At 51.3% G+C, this 19,801-nt stretch overlaps 1 long non-coding RNA gene across 1 annotated transcript; it reads left to right on the top strand.

The window, feature by feature from the left end:
• Positions 1-214: 214 nt before the first annotated feature.
• LOC113598116 (uncharacterized) lies at positions 215-18,092 on the top strand. Its single transcript, XR_003418741.2, has 4 exons — positions 215-2,871; positions 9,719-10,009; positions 10,848-10,910; positions 15,763-18,092. It is a non-coding gene; the product is annotated as an uncharacterized LOC113598116 (long non-coding RNA).
• Positions 18,093-19,801: the final 1,709 nt, after the last annotated feature.

The following is a 19,801-nucleotide window of genomic DNA, read 5'->3' as shown; positions in this document are numbered from 1 at the left end:
TTAGAACTCTTCCAGTGGCAAGTAACAGAAATTATTCAGCTCAATTTGATTGTGAAGTGCAGGGGTGGGGGGAAGAGTAATCTCTTGGGTCATACAAGTGAATATTTAGGAGTAGGGGTAATATTGGCTTCAGGTATAGTTGGATCCAGGTGTCAAAATGGGTCTTCAGTAATCTATCTATCCTCAGTTCTTGACTCCAGGCCCTCTGAGCTGGCCATATTCTCGGACAGACTCTGTCCTTACAGTGCAAAAGGACCAGCAGCTACTCCAGGCTTCTGTCCCACCAAGTGCATCACCACGCTGAGCAGGTCAAAGCGAGACAGGTACTGGGACCTACCTCCTGCCCTTGACACCTTGCTCAAGGATTCATAGAGACCATCCAAACCCCCTTCCTGGCCTGGGCTGGCTAAGCTTGCTGGCCCGGGCTCCCTTGGACCACCTTGCCCAATGGGGCAAGACATCAGTCTCTGCTTCTCCAGAGTCCCTCCATCCTGCTGCCTGCTCTGTCTATACCACCAACACCTTTTCTCCGTGGCCCAGCCACTGTGCTCTGCTCTAAGTCATGTGCAGTTACCAGAGGGTACCGGCCAGCTGGTGGTCTACAGGGGCCCATCTGAGGTGGAGGACCCTCCAGCTCACGGGTTATGTTCAACGGGCACCTCCATCTACAATAGCTCCCCAAACCCACCAGCTAGAAACCCTACGGTGCGTGGTGAGTGTTGGTCCACAGAACGACCACCCAGAATGGAGCTCCATCCACAGTGGAGGGTAAACCAGCAGCCTCAGCAAGGGGCCACAGGAGTCATTAGGAGATGCTGCATCCTGCACTCAGGGACAGGGGACAGTCCCGCCTGCAGGCCAATCACAACTTTATTGAGCTGGGCCCAGCATCAGGGTCCCCCATTCCCAAGGCTACAAGATCTGAAAGACAGCAGCTGACACCACAGCTTCTGGAACTTCATTGCATTTTTCTGTCCCCTGAATCACCCAGAATTTGAAGACTCCAAGCTAGGCATGCACCAGAAACTCAACAGGTGTTTGTGGAAGCTAAAATGTTTCTCATCCGTCTGCCTTGGCCCCATCTGTAACACTCACCCCTTCCTCCCTATTGCAATTTCCTGAGGGATCACCCCTCACCATCACGAGGCCAGTGGCTATAGCATAGGGAGGCTTGGCTGCTGTGGCTTGGGTAGAAGAATCTGCTTGGATTGCTCACCTAATTTCAGTTTTTCGTCAATAATATAGAAATATGAGTAGCCCTCTTTCCATTGCAAGTAAAAGAAACCCAAGCTCAAACATTACTTAAGCAGAAGGAAAAATGTGAGGATTCAAGTTAATAAAACATCCAGAGTGAGGACTTCAGGCACAGTCGGATCAAGGGGCACAAGCCCAGTGCTCAAGGCTCATTCTCTGGGCCACACTAGCCTCTGAGTTGGTTTTGTGTGGATGGGCTCCTTCTTCTGTGCCTGTGTTTGAATCTGCACTCCCCTAACACAGATCCTGAGACAGATATTTGAGTGAAAATCTTTTATTTGGGAGTTTTGGGAGGTAGGAAGTGAGACAGGGAAGGGAAACACTCAGCATAGTACATTGCTAAGCAAATTACCCCTACGGGTACCTGGAGGTTAAGCCCACTGAGGAAGCCAGGGAGACTGTTCAGCACGTGCCCCAGGGTTGTTCTGCCTGAGGGGCGAGGGAGCTGGGCTGTTTGCCCACCATTGCGCATCCGTCCATCCAGTTAATTCCTGGCACCTGGTGAGCTCACTCCCCAGCCGGGGAAAGCTCTGAGGCACGGACCTGTAGGAAGCAATGCCTGGGGTTTGCTCTGTTTGGACCAACCGATTCTTGTTCCGGCCTCTGAGCCAATCACTCTGGCTAGCACTGATTGGCCGAGAGGGTCACGTGTCCTGGCCTCCGCGGAATCTGCTCAAAGTCCTGTTAGGTCACGGGCACACCCCAGAACTTGGCACACGCGGGCTGAGCCTGTATCGCGTGTTCGCCAGGCCTCCTGCTGGTCCTCCCCAAACCATACGGCCGAAGACGAGGGGAGGAAAAGGGGGTGTTATAACCAGGAAAAAAGGGACCAGTAGCTGAGTAGGGGGAGACCACAGACCTCACCCCCAGAGACCCATTGGGTCGTTTGAGAATCAAGGACAGTCAGCTGCGGAGTGTGGAGGGCAAAGCTCGGCACCTGACGGGCACCTGGGGCTCGTCTAAGCCAGCGACCCCCACGCCCCACGGGGTCCGCGGATGTGCCGCCCTAAGCCTGCCGCTTCGGTTCCCCCTTTTCGGGGCTTTCTTTTTTCTTCCGCTAGATTTTTGCATTTTTCTGAAGTCTCGGACTTTGTTTTTTTATATATATATACAGAAAAGAAAATGGGGAAAAAAATTTTTTTAAGCTGCAAGCCAGAGCTGCCTGTGCCTGCTGCCTTCCCCGACCCTCGCATCAGCTTTGCGAGAGTGTGCTCGCTCCCCAGACGGCAGAGGCAGCCATCGGGTCGGGGGCCAGGCCTCGGCAGCGGCAGGCGACGGTGATGGGGGGGCAGCCGGCCCCATTAAGTCAGCACAACCCGCCCGGGCGTGGGCGAGCAGAGTCCTCCGATTTGGCCCTCGTCAAGGGAACCATGCAAGCAGCCGGCTAAATTCTACGGCCTCGTGGCTCAAACACAGGCTCATCACAGGCTCTCCTAAGGTCTAGCTGGGGCTTCCTGGCATTATGCTTTCATCCGGGACACGCTTATTGAGTACTTGCTACCTGCCAGGCACCGTCCTAGACACGGGGGACACTGCAGTGAACGGAGAAGCCCAAACCCCTGGCTTGGTGGAGCGTACATTCCAGCAGAGATAACTAATTGTAAAGGTAACGATTAGGTGAGTTGGATGGTGTGTTAGGAGATAGTAAATGCTATTTAAAACTAGATGAAGGTAATAGGGACCTGGAGAATGGGAGCGGGGTGGGGGTGGGGTCTTAAGGGGGTGGGCCAGAGTGGACCTCCTTGAAAAGGTGAAGTGCCATCAGAGATTTGAAGGAGAAGGGAAACGAGCCGCTGGATGTCCCAGAGACCAGGGTCCACCAGTGAGGACAGCCAGCGCAAAGGGCCTGGGGTCACGCATGCCTCGTGTGTTCCAGCAGCAAGGAGACCAGGCGCAGATGGGGCTTGGGCAAAGAGGACAGAGGTTGGAAGTGGGGTGCTGCCCGCCCTTGTAAGAACTTCCCTCTGTGAGGTGAGCCTTCAGAGGGTTTGGACAGAAAAGGGAGGGGAAGAGGCAGGGCCCCACCTGGTGCTTTCCCTCTGGCTGCCTGCTGAGATTAGATTGCAGGGACCGAGGTGGACCTGGGAAATGCAAATGCAGCTGAGGAGGACGGCCGGGAACTGGGTGGGAGCAGAGCAGGGTGGATTCTGGATACATTTGGAAGGACAGATTAGGCAGGGGGTGTGAACAAGGAAAGGAAGTCAGGCAGGTCTCCAGGGATGGGGCCTGAGTGTGGAGTGGCTGGAGCGGCTGTTACCTAGGTGGAGACATCCTTCAGCAGGGCTGGGGGTGGTGCAGGGAGGTGCTGGGAACTCAGTTTGGGGCTGGAAAATTTCAGACACCCAAGTGAAAACGTCAAAAAGGCGATTGTGCGTGTGGGTCTGCAGGTGTCAGAGGGATGCGTTCGGGGGTCATTGAGGGAGTGCAGCGGAGGGAGAGGTCCAAAGCCCAAGCCTTGGGGCCTGGTTAGGACTTAGGGAGTGATAGAGAAACCTGCCTGCAGGGTAGGAAGACAGTCCAGGAAGCCAGGGGGAGAAATTCTCCCAGGGGCTTGGACTGAGCTCACAGAGCTCCAGCGGCGTCTGGAGGGGCCGAGTTTTGAGTTTTCAGGAGGAAGGGAGCCCAGGAAGGTCGTGCCGCACAGCCGCACAGCCGCACAGCCAAGCAGGCAGATGGGCCACTGGAGCAGGGGGTGGGGTGGGGAGAGCTTTCTTGGCTGCAGCAATGCCGGCACCTCCCTGCGTCTACACCGCGGGAGTAGAAAGAAAGGGCGCATTCCTGATGCAAGTCGTGCCTTCACCGCTCACATCCCCGGGGGCTTTTACCAAATTCGGAAGGAATCCAGGCGGCCCACAAGCTACCAACGGCCACCCCCAGACAGATGTCACCACTTTCCCGCCCGTGACTCCTTCAGGCTGATGCAGGGCCTGGCAACCCGTTCCTGCCCCCTCCCTCCCCCTCCCTGGCTGAATAAGTTAGGCACTATTCTAAGTTCAAACTAAATAAAGCAGTTTAGAGTGACTAATTCTTTGTGAAATGTATGCTCCCCAACGTCTTTGCTGCTACCAATGCCGGGCACCATTTATCACCCTGATTTCAGCTGTGTGGATTCTGGAAGGAGCTCCCAGGCTGAGGTGGCCTCATTTCCAGCAGCAGGGCAAACGCACCTGAGTCCCCCACCCCTTCGTCTTCCTCCCCACCGGGGGCAGGGCTGCAGGAGCGACTCTGGGGTCTGCAGTAAATAGGGGCGGGTTTGTAAGAGATGCCATCACCCATGTGGCCATTCGCAAGGCCACCTCAGGACTTCACAGTTGGAGAGGATGGAAGGAAGGTGCTGGGCTAGGCTGGGCCAGAGACCGTTTCTTCGAGAAGATGTGACACAAGCAGGACCCCGAGGGCCAGGGGCTTCAGAAAGGTGACGGGAAGCGCTGGGGGCACCTGCTGAAGGGCTTGGAGTGAGCAAACACGTGGAGGAGGGTCTAGAAGAACATGAGTGGAGCATGGAGGGGAGGGAAGGCCCTTCCTCCCCCAGGCCCCATCCTTGCCTGTTCAAACCTGCCCCTGATCCTCAGGCAGAGCCCTCTCTCCCCGCTCTGGACTCCCAGCCCCTCAACCTTCCCTGACCCCAGCCCAGTGGGGTCATCTGTGTCCAGACTGGCCTTCCCCTAGACTGGACACTCCTTGCTGTGTTGAAGTCTAGGAGGAGGGGCATCCGAGAGAGAGAGGGAGCAGCCAGTGCAAAGGCCCTGAGGTCCAGCATGCCTCCATGTGCGCAAACAGCAAGGAGACCAGTAGCCAGAGAAGTAGCATCCCAGGTCTGGTCCATAGGCTGGCGCAGGGTAGGAGCCTTCAGGATGACAGGTGAATGAATGGAGGGAGGGGAGGATAGAGAGATACGCGCATGTCCGGTGGACAGCCTCCATCCGGGTTTTACCGCAGTTATGTTATGCTCTGGTCCTGAAACGTGCCTGTTTCGGTGTGCCGTGAGCATGGGGGTGGTTGCGGAGTCCCGTCTTCGTCTTGCTGGGACCATGCAAAGCCGTCGGGAGCTGGATATCAGGACCCCGATGATGAACCCAGGCTGGTGGCACCTGTCTGCCTGGAACACAGGCACCCTTCATGCCCATTGTGGGAGCCTCACTCTTCTGTGTAAGATGCGGGGCTGGCTGAGGTGTCTGGAGTGGAGACAGGAAGAGAGGCCTCGGACAACCTAGCTCTTGTAAACAGCGCTGTGGGCTGGAGTGGGTTTCCTTCTAGATGCAACTGGGGATGGCAGGAACCTCCCTGGAGACCCCAGAAAATTCTGAGTCACCTTAGGGAAGGCACTAGAAGCAGGGACAGGGGCCTGGGAGCCCTGAAATCCTCGGCATCTGGCTCCGAGTTGGAGCAAAAAGCCGAACGTGGACCCTCCTCCATCCTGTCGGAGGAGTGAGGGCTGCAGGTGTGGACCCTGGAGGCTTCCACTCAACTGATGTTTGGTGCTGCTTTTTTTTCCTCCAGAAGGAGTCAAGTCCAGGGGCCAACTCAGAGGGGAGGCCTTGACTCCTGAGGGATCATCTTAGTAAACAAACATGTATGTACTAGGTACACCTCACGGGTCTGATCGTTACTTCTCATAACCTTGGAGGCAGCAACCCAGTTCCATCTTAAAAGTGGGAAAGAGGCCCAGAGAGGTTGTGTGACTAGCCAAAGGTCACAGAGCACATGAGTGACTGAGTTGGGATCCAAACCAAGATTATCTGGCTCCCAGGGGACTCTACTGACCCACTGCTTGATATCAGTCTGAATCCTGGTCTCAAGGAATGGAGGTTTTGAGGTTGGAGAAAGCATTCAATTTTCACCTTGAAGGAATGATTCTCCCATCCCCAGAGTTCAAAGGGGCCTCGGTTATTCTTTCTACTGTCAGATTTCCCAGAAAATCAAAGGCACTAAATTTATTGTGTTTAACACGACTTCTCAAGCATCCCAATAATGGCTCTGATTTATAGCCAACGCGTTGTTTTAACCACATTACAAATGATAAAAATCAGTCCTGCAAATACACCTCAAGAGAAACTGTATTAAAGGAAGAAAAGAAGCCGTGAGATTAGATGTTGCATTAAAAGATAGAGTGATGGATTAAGGCCCAAAGTGTAAATTTAGTGAGACTCGCCAGAAAAAGTTGGAGGGGCAGTAAATCCCAAGTGACAATCTCTGTGCGGTGTACCAATATTTGTCACTTTTATTATAGTTTGTTCAGAAGTTGTAGATGGGTCATTATTTTTTTTTTAAAAAAAGCACAACAAAGTTCAATAAAGCTTAGAAATGAAAGCTGCTTTTGCTTCAGATACAGCCTAAAACCTCAAATCCAACCCACTGTGTCTGATCACAGAGTATTACATAATGGAAGTTTCTTCCTGTGATGTCCAGAAAACATTCCAAACCCAGAAAATGTGGGGAAGGCTCTTGGAGGATCCCAGGTCATACCCGGAAGGCAGGGAAAGACAGTGCCCACATCTAGAAAGTGGCAGAACCCCACCCCCACCCATGCCCTCATTAACGGCAATAACAATGACAATATCAGAGAGTCTGACGTTTCTCCCTGTCACTCATTCAAGGGGCTTCTGAGAGCCATCTCTTTGTCCTTTCTGGTCCAAGCTGACCCATCCATCAACCAAAGTGGGTATGATCAGTCCTTGTAGCACCAGGTGGCTTTGTAGGCACCTCTATTCTAGCCGCTCTCTCTGCCTGTTGTGACTTCTTTCACCTACTTCGCTTCGTTCCCAACCTCCTCCTTTTTAGAAGCCCCCACTGTCTCAGGGCACCTGGGTGGCTCGGTGGGATAAGCGTCCGACTCTTGGTTTCGGCTCAGGTCGTGATTGCATGGGTGGTGGGTTCAAGCCCCACATTGGGCTCTGTGCTCATGGTGTAGGGCCTGATTGGGCTTCTCTCTCTCTGCCCCTCCCCACTTGCGCTGTCTCTGTCTCTCGCAAAATAACATAAATAAACTTTAAAAAAAGAAACCCCACTGTCTCAACGAGGTCTACTCTGAGCACTGTCTTTTAAATGCTCTGTTTATTGAGGTGTGATCTGCAGGCAGTGAAAGGCATAGAGCTTAAGTGTGTAATTCAATGAGTTTTGACAAATACATCCAGGTAAACACCACCCAAGCCTAGATATGGAACAATGACCATCATCCTTCTTTAAAACTTCAAATTGTTTCCCTTCTCCATCCCCCGCTGCTTGATATTTTTCTTTTCCCATGATACTCATCACCTTCTAATTCACTTACTGATTTTTATGTGTATTTATTTACTTATCCATTCTATTTTTTACCCATTTACAATATTACTACGTATGGTCTTTTTCACCAAAATAATGTAAGCACCACAAGGGCGGAAATGGTTCTCTCTCTTGTTCACAGATCCCAAGAGCCTAGAATAGGGCCTGGGACATAGTAGGTGCTCAGTAAATATATTTGGAATGAATGAATGAATCCCCACTTCATAGATGAGGACAGTGAGTAAATTGCTGAAGAGAACACCATGAGTTGGTAAAGGAGTAAGAAAGTGAACTCAGGTGGTCTGGCTCCATGGTACCATGGGTGGTCAGTGTCTCATGATGCCTCTCAAGAATAAGAAGATCCACCAGGTTAGGCTCACCCAATAGTCCACCCAATAGGCCCAATAGTCCTGCCTTTCCCAAGGCTTCCAGTCACCATCTTGCTTCAGCCTGCACTCATGAGTCTCCTGTTCTTTGTGACCAGCTCATCGGGCAAAACAGAACATCCACTGATGGTAGAGACTGGCCTGTGTGCACTCGTGCTCTGGACTGTGAGCTCATCAACTGTGGGGCCATGTTTGGGTCACACTGAGGTCCATGTGCCCACATAGTGATCTCCCAAGGCATAGACCAAAAATGCCTGTTGAAAATAGGTGGATAGATAAATGGATGGGTAGATGGATGGAGAGATGGATGGGTGGATGGATGGACAATTGAATAAGTAACGACATAAATACATAACTGTACTTCCCAGAAAATATTCTGGAATCACAGAGTATATCACCAAGAATGGAGACATATTAAGACAGTGAAGGTTAGGTGGAGACAGACTTGAAAAGCAGCTGGCATTTGTTTTGGGGAGATCTGCCCAGATACCAAGGCCCTCATTACACCCAAAGGCTGATTTGCTTGGATGGAGTGACGTGAAAATACAGAAGCAATTGGATAGGACAAATGCACACTACAGTGTGGACAACCTCCAGACCTCATGGCTTTCCCACTCAATTTAAAGATGAGTTTATAATCTGGAGGAATCTCAAGCATGATTAGGAAAAGGATTATTTGGGGATAAGAGACAACCTCCTAGTCCCAGCCCCAATGCCTTACTCATACATGTCATGTAGGTAGCTTCCCACTCTGCCTTCTATTTTAGGGGAACTCTGATCACCTCCAAATCCTTCCCCCGAGCCCTGTCTTCCCAGTAGACTCAGAGGAAACTGTTTCTCCTAAGGGTGTAACTTTGAGTATGTTTCTGTTCCCCAGAATTCAAGCTTCTGTCAGTTCTGTCGAAAGAGGTTCTTTGTTGTCATATTTTTAAAGAACTCTAGAATTGCTCTACCAAAGTTTCCCCCAAAGAGCCCGAGACCCAGACCTGCTTATCAGATGTTATTAGGACCTAGCAGAATCCTGTGGACATGGGAGAGGAGAGGAGACAGACTTGGAGATCTAGCCAAAAAGCCATTCCTTCTCTTTCTTTCCTTCCCCTATAGATTGGCACATGGCCAGTGTGAGGACAGTCACGTGGGGGTTCCCCCATGGACCATACCCCCAGCATTCACACTTTTGTATGGTTTTCTCCCACTCTGGGCTTGGCCATGTGACCTGCTATTGCCAACGGGATGTAAGGGAGCTTGACACAAGCAGAGTCCTGAAAGGGCACATGCAGATTAGGGCTTGTGCTCTTGGAAGATTCCCTCTTAAAACTCTAACACCCTGCTGGGGAGACCATGCTGGGGTGAGAGATGTGCTCAGCCAACCTTCAGCTGTTCCAGCCATCCCAGCCAAAGTGCCAGACATATGGGTTAAGCCATCTGGAAATTCTCAACCCCAACTGAGCCCCCAAGTGACCGCAGCTACACAAGGAACACCAGATGAGACCAGCAGAAGAAACTTCCAGCTGAGCCCAGTCCAGTTAACAGAATAAATACATGGTTGTCGTTTTTAAGCCATCAGCTTGTAGAGTGGTTTGTTATACAGTGTGGTGGATTAAAATATGTCCATAAGTTTTTTGTTACTCCCCCCGCCTCCCCCCTGCCCCGCCACCAAAAGGAGCCTAATTCTCCTCTGCTTGTGTGTGGACTGGACTTGGTGACTCACTTCTAACGAATAGCATTAGGAAGTTCTTGTGTGTGACTTCCAAAACTAAGTGATTAAAGGCATTGCTGCTTCCTTCCCCGCCCCCTTCTCCCCCTCTGTCTCTCAGACAACTGACTTTGAGGAAAGCTAGCCACCATGTCATGAAGACACTCAAGCAGCTCTAGGGAGTGGTCCACACGTGAGGAACTGAGGCCTCCTGCCAAGGGCCATGTTGAGTGCGCCATCTTGGAAGCAGATCCTCCAGTCCCAGTTGAGCTTTCAGAAGATGGCAGACCCCACCAACATCTTGACTGCAACCTACAAGAGACCCTGAGCCAAAACCATTCATCTAAGCCACTCCCGGATTCCCGGCTCTTGGAAATCGAGTGAGATAATAAATGTTCATTATGTTGAGCTGGTAAGTTTTGGGGTGATTTGGGGCAGTAGATAATTAACACACCCAGCAAGAGATAACTGAAATAGCTGGTGTGCTCTGGTACCATGCCAGAGGTTGTCAACGTTCTAGACTGTGACATGGCATATGGCCTCTCCTCCAAGCTTCCTGAGTGTTGCTTGTCCTGGCTACTCCCCTGGAACCCCCAAACCTTCTCTTGATTTCCCAGTTATAAGGGGGTCATCTCTGGCCTGGCAGGGGTCCTACAGAACCCTGGAGCCTACTCTGGCATATGGCCACGTCTATCCACAGACACCAAAGCCCAATTCATGGTGATGTCAACTATTTTGATGCCCCCTCACTCACTCATTCTAGGGGTTAGCAGAGAGTCGTCATGGCTGTCTTCATCATGGCTGTCTTCACAAGGGAGACCTGTGGTGTCTCCCTCCCTATCCTGCCTCTCAGAGGGAACAGCCGACAGGGCGATTTGGGGGAGGATGTTTTCCCAGGACGTCTCCCTAAGGAACAGGGTCTCTTGTGCAAGAACCAGAAGGCTGTTTGACTCCCACCTCTTCTGGAGCCCCTCACCCTGCCTTATACAAGCAAAAAACATCTTGCAGACAAATGCATGTACATCTCTCTGCTTTCCATCCCTCCCTTTGATGGATTTTCCTATCAGTAGAGGGATGCCATCAGAGCATCACAGAATGAAGCTCTTATGTAAATCTGCCCCTTAGGACTCCCCCTCCCATAATCAGGCATTTTCATACATTGCTGGTAGGAGTACAAAATGGTACAACCCTCCCATGGAGGGAAATCTGATCATAGCTAACAAAACTTCATGCATTTTCCCCCAACCCAGCAATCCCAGTTTCTGGAATCGACCCTGAAGATACACTTCCAATGATACTACACAGATATACTGGTAAGTGATGACAGCATTATCTGTAATAAACACTCATACATCAGAGAGTGGCTGAAAAGCCTGTGGTACATTCGCATAATGGATACTATGCACTTGTTGGAAAAAATGAAGATCTCTGTATCTTGATATGGAGTGGTTTCCAGGATACACTGCTGAGTGGAAAAAGCAAAGTCTAAAAAGTATTTACTGTGTGGCTGTTGTTTGCATAAGAAAGGAAATATATATATATATATATATATATATATATATATATATATGCTAATTTAATATATATATATTAATCAGCTCTATATATTGACTAATATCGGCTAATTTTTGCAAACAGAAACATCAGACAGTAACCTCAAAATTAATGGAATTGGCTACCCCAAGGGGGCTGGGGTACTTCTCTGACTATACCTTTTTTATACAGTTTTCACTTTGGTATCCAAAATGAACTCAACGAGGTTGGAGGGAAATGCCCCAAATGATTAAGAACATAAAAACAACAACAACAACAACAAACCAACAAAAAACGAACCATACTATATATGAAACTGATGACATAACCATATAGAGAACTTTTTACAAAAAATAGTTAATCCAGGAGCACCTGGGTGACTCAGTTGGTCAAGCATCCAAGCCTTGATTTTGGTTCGGGTCATGATCTCACGGTTCTTGGGATCGAGACTTGCATTGGGCTCTGCACTGAGTGTGGAGACTGCTTGAGATTCTCTCTCTCTCTCTCTCTCTCTCTCTCTCTCTCTCTCTCTCCCTCTGCTCCTCTCCCCCACTCATGTTCTCTCTCTCTCTCTCTCTCTCAAAATTAAAAAAATTTAAAAAAATAAATAAAAATAGTTAACCCAAAGTTAAAAAAAAATTTTTAATGTTTATTTATGTTTGAGAGAGGGAGAGAGAGAGACAGAGCATGAGTAGGTGAGGGACAGAGAGAGAGGAAGACCCAGAACCCGAAGCAGACTCCAGGCTCTGAGCTGTCAACACAGAGCCCAACGTGGGGCTTGAACCCATGAACCTCGTGATCATGACCTGAGCCAAAGTCAGGTGCTTAACCAACTGAGCCACCCAGGCGCCCCTCACCCAAATTTTTTTAAAATCCCCTCAAGCTTTCTTAGTTGGCAAGTCTCAGCCACAATAGGTGTTCAATAAATGCTTTCTGAAGTGAGTGAGTGAATGAATGAGTGGATGGGTGGATGGATAGGTCAAGGACAAAGGCAGGGAGCTGGGTTTTATTTTCCCCTTAGCCCAGATGTCTCTGGGCCGGTCACAATTTATGTAATGTAAAGTCTTCGTATTGCAAAAATGAGCCGCAGGCTGTTTCCATGGCCCTCTATGACATCTCATGCTCCCCAACACGATTCTGAAATCCCACTCTTGCTGGCTTCCTCCCATTCCTGGTCCTGCCCACCCCCCACTTCCTTACCAATCTCTCAGGGGAGATGCTTCTTCATAAAACGATTGCTATTTCATTTGTTTGCTGGGACTGCCATAACCAAGAACCACAACTTAGGCAGCTTAACAGAAACGTATTGTCTTTAGGTCCTGGAGGCCTGGGGGGTCCAAGATCAAGGTGTTGGCAAGGTTGGCCCCTTCTTTGGGATCTCCTTGATTTGTAGATGGCTGTCTTCTTCCTGTCTCACATTGTCCTCCCTCTGTATGCGTCTCTGTGTCCAAATTTCCCCTTTTATAAGGATGCCGGTCGTATTGGATTAGAGCCCACCCTGATGATGTCATCTTAACTTGATCATCTGCAAACAGCCTATTTCCAAATAAGGTCACAATCACAGGTACTGGAGGTTAGGACTTAAATACCTTCTGGAAGGATATAATTTAACTCATAACTCTTGCAGATGACTGTGACCTGGACAAAGGCATTGCTGGTAACCAGCAGGACTACTATACGGATTAATTATTAATACATATAAAACATCAACAACAGTGGGGGGGGACATAGCAAGTACATGACTGTTTATGACGATGACAATGATGATGATTACATACTGAGACATGGCCTCCACTCTCACGCATACTCTAAGGGCTCACCAATGAGCAGATGACACCCCAGTGAGCCACCTGCCAGTCATTTTCTGTCCTACTCTCAATGACTGGCCACTTGACAGGTTCACCAGGCCCGTGGCCCAAAGTGACAGGTCTGGTTCTGTGTGTTCAGGCTCAGAGGAAGCCCAAACCACTTATAGAAAAATGTGAATCCGAGAAGGAAAACTAATACCGGAGGGACCAGGGCTATCTCACATTCCCAATGCCAATCGCCTTGACACTCTGTTGTAGATGTGATCAGAAAAGTTTCAGCTCTCCAGAGTCTCCCCAAATGTTCATAACTGTACACAGGATTTGGCATCAAGAAGATGCCCGAAGAGCAGGCGGGTTTGTGCTGTGTTGGCAGACATCAGGGTCCTAAGGATCAGAAAGGCCGGCACTGCCCACCGGAGGTCTGCCTAGGACAGCCTAGGAGGAGGGCTGGGGAGGAGAGGCCCCTTTCTGGCCCCCGTATCACATAGACCTGCGGCCACCTTTGCAGGGAACTCAGGCTGGTGTCTGTCCGGCTCTGCCCCGGGGTGTTGCCCTGGCTCCACAGTTCCCTCAGGGTTGGAGAGCCTAGACCGCCCCTCCTCTTTCCCCTCGTCAAATACTAAGCAATTATGTCAAAAGGATGCTGAAACAGGAGACCGCCCTGGTGGGGGCTGGGGGGTGGGAGTTGGGGGGGTGGGGTGGGAGGCGGGGCCGCAGCTCTTGGCTTAGTTCAAGGCACAGGGTCCCATGTGCTGCCAGATGACAGAATGCATTTGTGCATGAAAAGAGAAGCCTCAGAACAAAAGACAGAGAACAACACATGCCCCGCTCTTGGCCTTGGTGATGCTTGACATTTCTGGGAAATGAATTTAGCGCAAAAACCAACAATTCAAAACCTTGTGCCAAGTAGCTGATGCGAATAGAACCAGTGGGGGAAGGAATAACGTGAAGATGAAGCAGGTCCCAAAATAGCTGTCGTTTGCTGCTGCGTCCACACGGGCGGAGGGAGGCAGGCTGTCAAGGGAGCTGTGTATGAAAGCAGGAAAAGAGGTGGGAGTGAGGGCCCGGCTATTGAGGGAAAGAGTGTACGTGTATGGGTGGTGGGGCTTGGCGGGGGGCGGGGGGGGGGCGGATATTCTGCTTTATTCAGATTCTCGGTCTATAAACTCCCATCAAACCGTCCAAACCCAAATTCCAATTCCCGCGAGGGCCTGGCCGCTTACCAAGCCGTGGCCGTCGTGTCCCAAGGCCCTTCCTACTCAAAATGTCCCAGAAGGACTTATTCTCTCATTGCCCGCCCCCAACACACCCCAAACTCGCTCCTTCCCACCGCCCCCCATCTCAGGGCGAAGGGGGGTTGTCTTCCCCTCGCCTTCACCCCATCCAAACTGCCTCTGTATCTTCCATGTAAAGACGGCCTTGGGCCATATGAATGGGCACAGGCTTGAGAGCCAGACTGCCAGTGTTCTGGGTTCAAATCCCACTCTCCCACTTACTAGCTACGTGACCTTGAGCAAGTTTGTTTCAGGGTCCCCTTCCGTAAAATGGTAATGACAATAGTACCTGTTTTCTATGGCAGGTAGGAGATCTCAATGACTTAGAACTTGTAACAGGACAGAGCTGTCTACATTAAATACTCAAGAATGTTGACTCTTATTATCTCTGTCATTAGTATATCCTTGCTCTCAAATATGCCCCATTTCCCTGTCCCCACCATCCCTTCCTGAAATCTTCTCTGCCCTCTCAATCTTCTTCCCACCTCCCCCTGCCACTGGGGCATCCAGGGTGATGGTCAGCCAGGAGGGCTGGCTCCTGGGCAGGGCCAACGCTATTCCTCATCTCAGAGGTTGAAGGGACAGCCCTGTCCCTCCCCTTAAGACCACTCCCGTCCTTCCTGGCCCCTAGCTACTCTTACCTTGGAGGCTGTAGTGTGTTGAATAGCATGTTCTCCAAAATTCACATCCACCCAGAACCTCAGATCGTGTGATCTTATTTGAAAATAGGGTCTTTGCAGATGTCATTGAGCTCATTTGAGGTCATGCTAGATTAGGGTGGGTCCTAAATCCGATGGCTGGCGTCCTTATAAGAAGAGGACACGACACAGAAAAAAGTACACACAGAGAAGGCGGCCGTGCAAAGACACAGACAGAGACCAATCAGAGTGAAGCAGCCAACACAAACATACCAAGGATGGCGGGAAACCACCAGAAGCTGGAAGAGGCAAGCGGGGAGACCCCCTAGAGACTGGAGGGAGCGTGGCCCTCCCAACACCTTGATTTTGGAACACTGACCTCCGGAAGTGTGGGAGAATACGTTTCCATTGTTTTACGCCATCTGGTTTGTGGTAACTGGTTATGGTGGCCTCAGGAAACAGCACCTACGTGTCCCCGTGCTCCTCATTCAGTACCCCTGACAAGCAGCCACCTGGGAGTCAACCTGCATCCCTGCTGACCAGCAGCCAGGATGTGACATTTTGTAGGTGTATTTTATTTTATTTTATTTTATTTTATTTTATTTTATTTTATTTTATAGAAAGAGAGAGCTAGCACGAGGGAGAGGGGCAGAGGCGTGGGGAGAGAGAGAATCCCAAGCAGGCTCCATGCTTAGCATGGAGCCTGACACCGGCTCAATCCCACGACCCTGGGATCGTGACCTGAGCTGAAGTTGGACACTCAACTGACTGAGCACCCAGGTGCCTCTATTTTTTTTTTTTTTTGACGTTTTGTAGATGTTTAATTAAATCGGTATTGATTCGGATTTTGCAATTTCTTTTCCATATTGCACAGCCAGCGATAGCTTTTCCCTGTTTCAAATGTTTTCTTAGTCTTTGAAAAGCCTCAGCACAAAGGCCCTGTGCTTACATGACCTGGTAGGTGGGGGGAGCACCCCCACCCTGATGCCTCCTTTCCGGACTTGGAGATGCCCCCGGGGACGATGCGAACTCTGCCCGGCCGCCACTCGCTGCCTGCCCTTGGTCAGAGAAAGCGGGCCCACTCCTGCACTGCCAGGGACCAGCCTCAACGCCTCCCCCATTGGGGCTATGGAGGGGGCAGGCGTCCACTCTCTCCCCACTCCCTGGGGCTCCTCCAGTTGGACCCTACAGAGCCAGGCAGAGGTATGGCCGAGGGGCAGTGGGTCGCCGGTGGGCGGAGACCCTCCCTAACATTCCTGGCCTCCTCCAAGCCTCTGAACTGTCTTAGAGATCGAGACTTTATGAGAGAAAAGGTTAATGCCTGACCTTGGGGAGAGCCCCCCTCTTGCCCTGCCCTTCCTTCGTGGATTGCACCCCTGCCCTTTGCTTCCCGTGGCTCCCTCTCCACCGGTCTCCCGTGTGCCTGTCCCCCACCTGGAAGGTGCCTTCCTCTGCGCCACCCAACGCTGATTGTGTCCACGAGATTCTCGGGAGGCCTCGAGCCACATCCCGCCCTGAGCCTCGGTCTCTTCCTATGATGAAGCAGGAGCACAGAGTGCGGGTGAGCATGAGAGAGGGTGCCTGTCTCTCGCTTCACTGGGCGGCCAGGCAGTGCCTCAGGACAGAGTGTGACACACGTGCAGCCAAGTTGAAGGCAGTAAGTACCACCCAGGGAAGAGACCGGTGCACGACGAAGACCACAGAGAACACACACACACACACACACACACACACCCCCCGAGCTCAGGTGGTCAGGTGGGGCGGGGTTTACTCGCAGCGAGGTTGGAGAGGACAGATGCACAAGCGCCAGCCCCTTGCGGTGCCTCAGTCCCCCATGGGCTGCCCGCACCCCACTTCCTGCTGCAGCGGAAGGGCCCCAACCCATCCCGTGTAGGGTCTGAAATACAGGCAGCCGCGGGCCCGCCTGAGGGCCACTGACCCGCACGCTCGAGCAGAACGAAGGAACACGCACTGGGTCTGAAATAGGTAAAGGCACCCCCATGCGAGGCAATCATCCCTTCACAGCCTGCGGGGGCTCCCTACCTCCTGAGAAAGAAGGGTTCCAGGCCAGGGTCCATCCTTATGTGACCAAGCAGGGACCAAACGGCTGCCTTTCCCAGCACAGCTCGTTAAGTGGCACCTGTTATTTTACCTCCAGGCTTTCTCCCCTTTCCCTCCGGGGGCCATACCTCCACTCGCCATTATTTCGCAGGCTGTGAATCCCTGACCCTCCCCATCCACCCATACACTAAGGGGGCGGGGTATCCTGCAGAGCAGATCACCGTTCCCACCCATCTCGGGACACTTAACCCTCTGGTGTTTCAGGGTATCCACCTATAATGTGGAGCCCCACGCCACATTCGTGGGCCGTGGACCTCCTCTTCGAACAGCGGCTGCCCCTCCCCTCACAACCTGTGCCATTTTACGGGATTGTTACCTTGTGGCAATGGAGACAAGTGGCAGCTACATACCCGGTCTCCATGGCTCCGTCCATATCATGGAGCTCCAAGATCTTAATGTCCCTGTGGTGCAACTTTTAACTTCTTCTTAACTAAGAATTAGCTCAGAGGTAATTGCTTAAATCGCACCGATGAAAATCAATACGGAGTAAATTAAACGAAAAGCAAAATTTATCCTGAACGTGTTCCTTGTCGCCTTTGAATAATGCGATGACAAAGCAACTATTTTACCTCCCAGGCTTGAAGTCTTTGTTCTTGGACATCTCGAACGGAGATGTAATTATAGGGCCCATTTATCAAAAAGATTAAGGAAATCGGGGAATGGGAATTGGTTTGCAACAGTTTTGCGGAAATTAGATCAACGTGACTCTCGGGTCTGCGTTTTTCATGCCGTGTCCGGAAAGTTTCTCCAATTGCACCGTTTTCTGGCTTCCCTCCCAGCCCCACAAATCAACAATCACACACAAGGTTGATCCAGAGGGAGTGTCGGAGCCGAGCGCAGGAGGCCAAAGAAAGGCCCTGCGTCCCGTCCTAACATGGAAGCCTGGGCCTCTCCACACTGGCGGGAGAAAGACTTGTTTTTCTCAACCCTCGTTGCCAAGGATACGGCATCCGATCCTCCGGATCTGAATGAAAGAGCCTGGTTTCCGGGGTTTTTTGTGCATTTCATAATTTAGAATGCGTTTGGCTTTCATTTGCAACCCGGCCTGCCAGCCCATCTCCCCACAGCTCTGCAAAGCTAACCCGTAATGAACATGAATAAATCAAACCTTCTCTGCTCCGGCTGCCTCCTGGGGACGAATTTGGGGTGTTGGGAGGATCAGAGGATTCTCCTGGTTGGGGTTCTCGAGACCCACCCTGGGAGCGGCACCCAGGGAACTTGTACAAAATGCACGCTATTGATCTCTGCTCACAGGGAGAGGCCCGGATGGGTTTTGCAGAAGTTCCCTGATTGTTGTGGTGCACACTTTGCTCAAGAACCTGGAGTCCACACCCTCCCTTCTGGTGAGGCGACTGAGGCCCCGGGAGGGGAAGAAAGGTCTCCAGGAACAGCCCCGAAGGTCATTAGCAGCAGCCCCAGCAGTGCCACGGAGATGGGAGCAGAGGCCCCTCTCCTGGCTCTGCTACTCGCCACCTGTGTGACCTTGGGCAAGTTACTGGATGACTCTGTGGTCAACTTCCTTGGCTATAAAATGGGGAGAGTAACAGACTGTCCTCTTGCTGGGTTACAGGAGATAATACACATATACGCCGGCATGTAGTGTCCAGTATTAACTTTTACCATGTGTGTTTGTTGGTCCTGCATCATAATGAAGAAAGTGGGGCCTTGGAGATGCCTCCCTGCCTCAGCTGGCCATTCCAGATGTTTCCAGGGACGGTCATTTCCTGGTCCAACCCTGGCCCGGCCTGCCCTCTGGGGAGCACTGAGCCATGCTAGGTACCCTAAGGGCCCTGGGCACACAGGCCTCCCCACCTACTGGTTTCTGGGCACATCTCCAGGCTCCATCTTTGGCTGTGTCATCTTTGCACCCAGAGCCCCATTCTATACCTCTCTGAAAACTCTGGGAAATTGTTCCCCATCTCGAAGCTGTATTCGTTTCCTGTAGCTTCTGTAACAAAGTGTCGCAAACTGGGGGGCGAGCGGGCTTATAAAAGCGGAACTGCATCCTCTCACAGGTCTAGAGACTAGGAGTCCCAAGTCAAGGTATCAGCAGGGTTGGTTCCTTCTGGCAGCTCTGAGGGAGAATACATTCCAGGCCTCTGGCTTCTGGAGGTTGCTGGCGATCCTTGGTATTCCTTGAAGGAGCATCACTTCAGGTCCTGGCTCTTTTCCCCCACATGCCTGTGTCTTCTCTTGTTTCTTATAAGGACACTTGTCATTGCATTTAGGGCTCACTCTGTTAATCCAGGATGCTCTCATCTCAAGATCCTTCACTTAGTTACATCTGCAAAGATCCCTTTTCTAAAGAAGGTCATATTCCCAGGTTATGGGGGGGGGGTGGTTAAAACTTAGGTATATCTTTTGGGGGCCACAATTCACTCCACAATTTCTGCATTTCCTTGATTCTAAGATTCTGTTTCCTCCCATATTTTAATGTTCCTGAAATCTGCATGTATCTCACGACCAATGATCATCTCTGATGCAGTATTTTGCCCCCTGCCCCAAGCTGTTATTAAATCAGTGGTGGTTGTATCTTCTTATCTACAATGACTTGATGAGGGAAGGTAGGTAGTTCAAGGCTCTGGTCAAAGGAACCCACGGGACTTCCAGGCTGGTGACTCTTCTTGCTGGAGGCTAGCCCTGTCCCCTCTCCCTTTGCCACCTGCTAGCAAACATGGGGCACCCAGGTTGAGTCTCAGAGGGCTCCGGCCCAGACCTCTCCTTTGGCGAGGCCAGCCTAGCTTTCTCACCACCACTGGAGGGCTGTGGTTCTGTGACCTACACCCCACAACTACAGCTCTCCAGGCCCAGAGAGGAGAGGATCAGCCTC

The sequence above is a fragment of the Acinonyx jubatus genome, chromosome E3 (genome assembly GCF_027475565.1).
Source record: "Acinonyx jubatus isolate Ajub_Pintada_27869175 chromosome E3, VMU_Ajub_asm_v1.0, whole genome shotgun sequence".
Lineage (NCBI taxonomy): Eukaryota > Metazoa > Chordata > Mammalia > Carnivora > Felidae > Acinonyx > Acinonyx jubatus.
The sequence above is the reverse complement of the archived record's forward strand: the minus strand, read 5'-3'. Positions and strand labels throughout refer to the sequence as shown.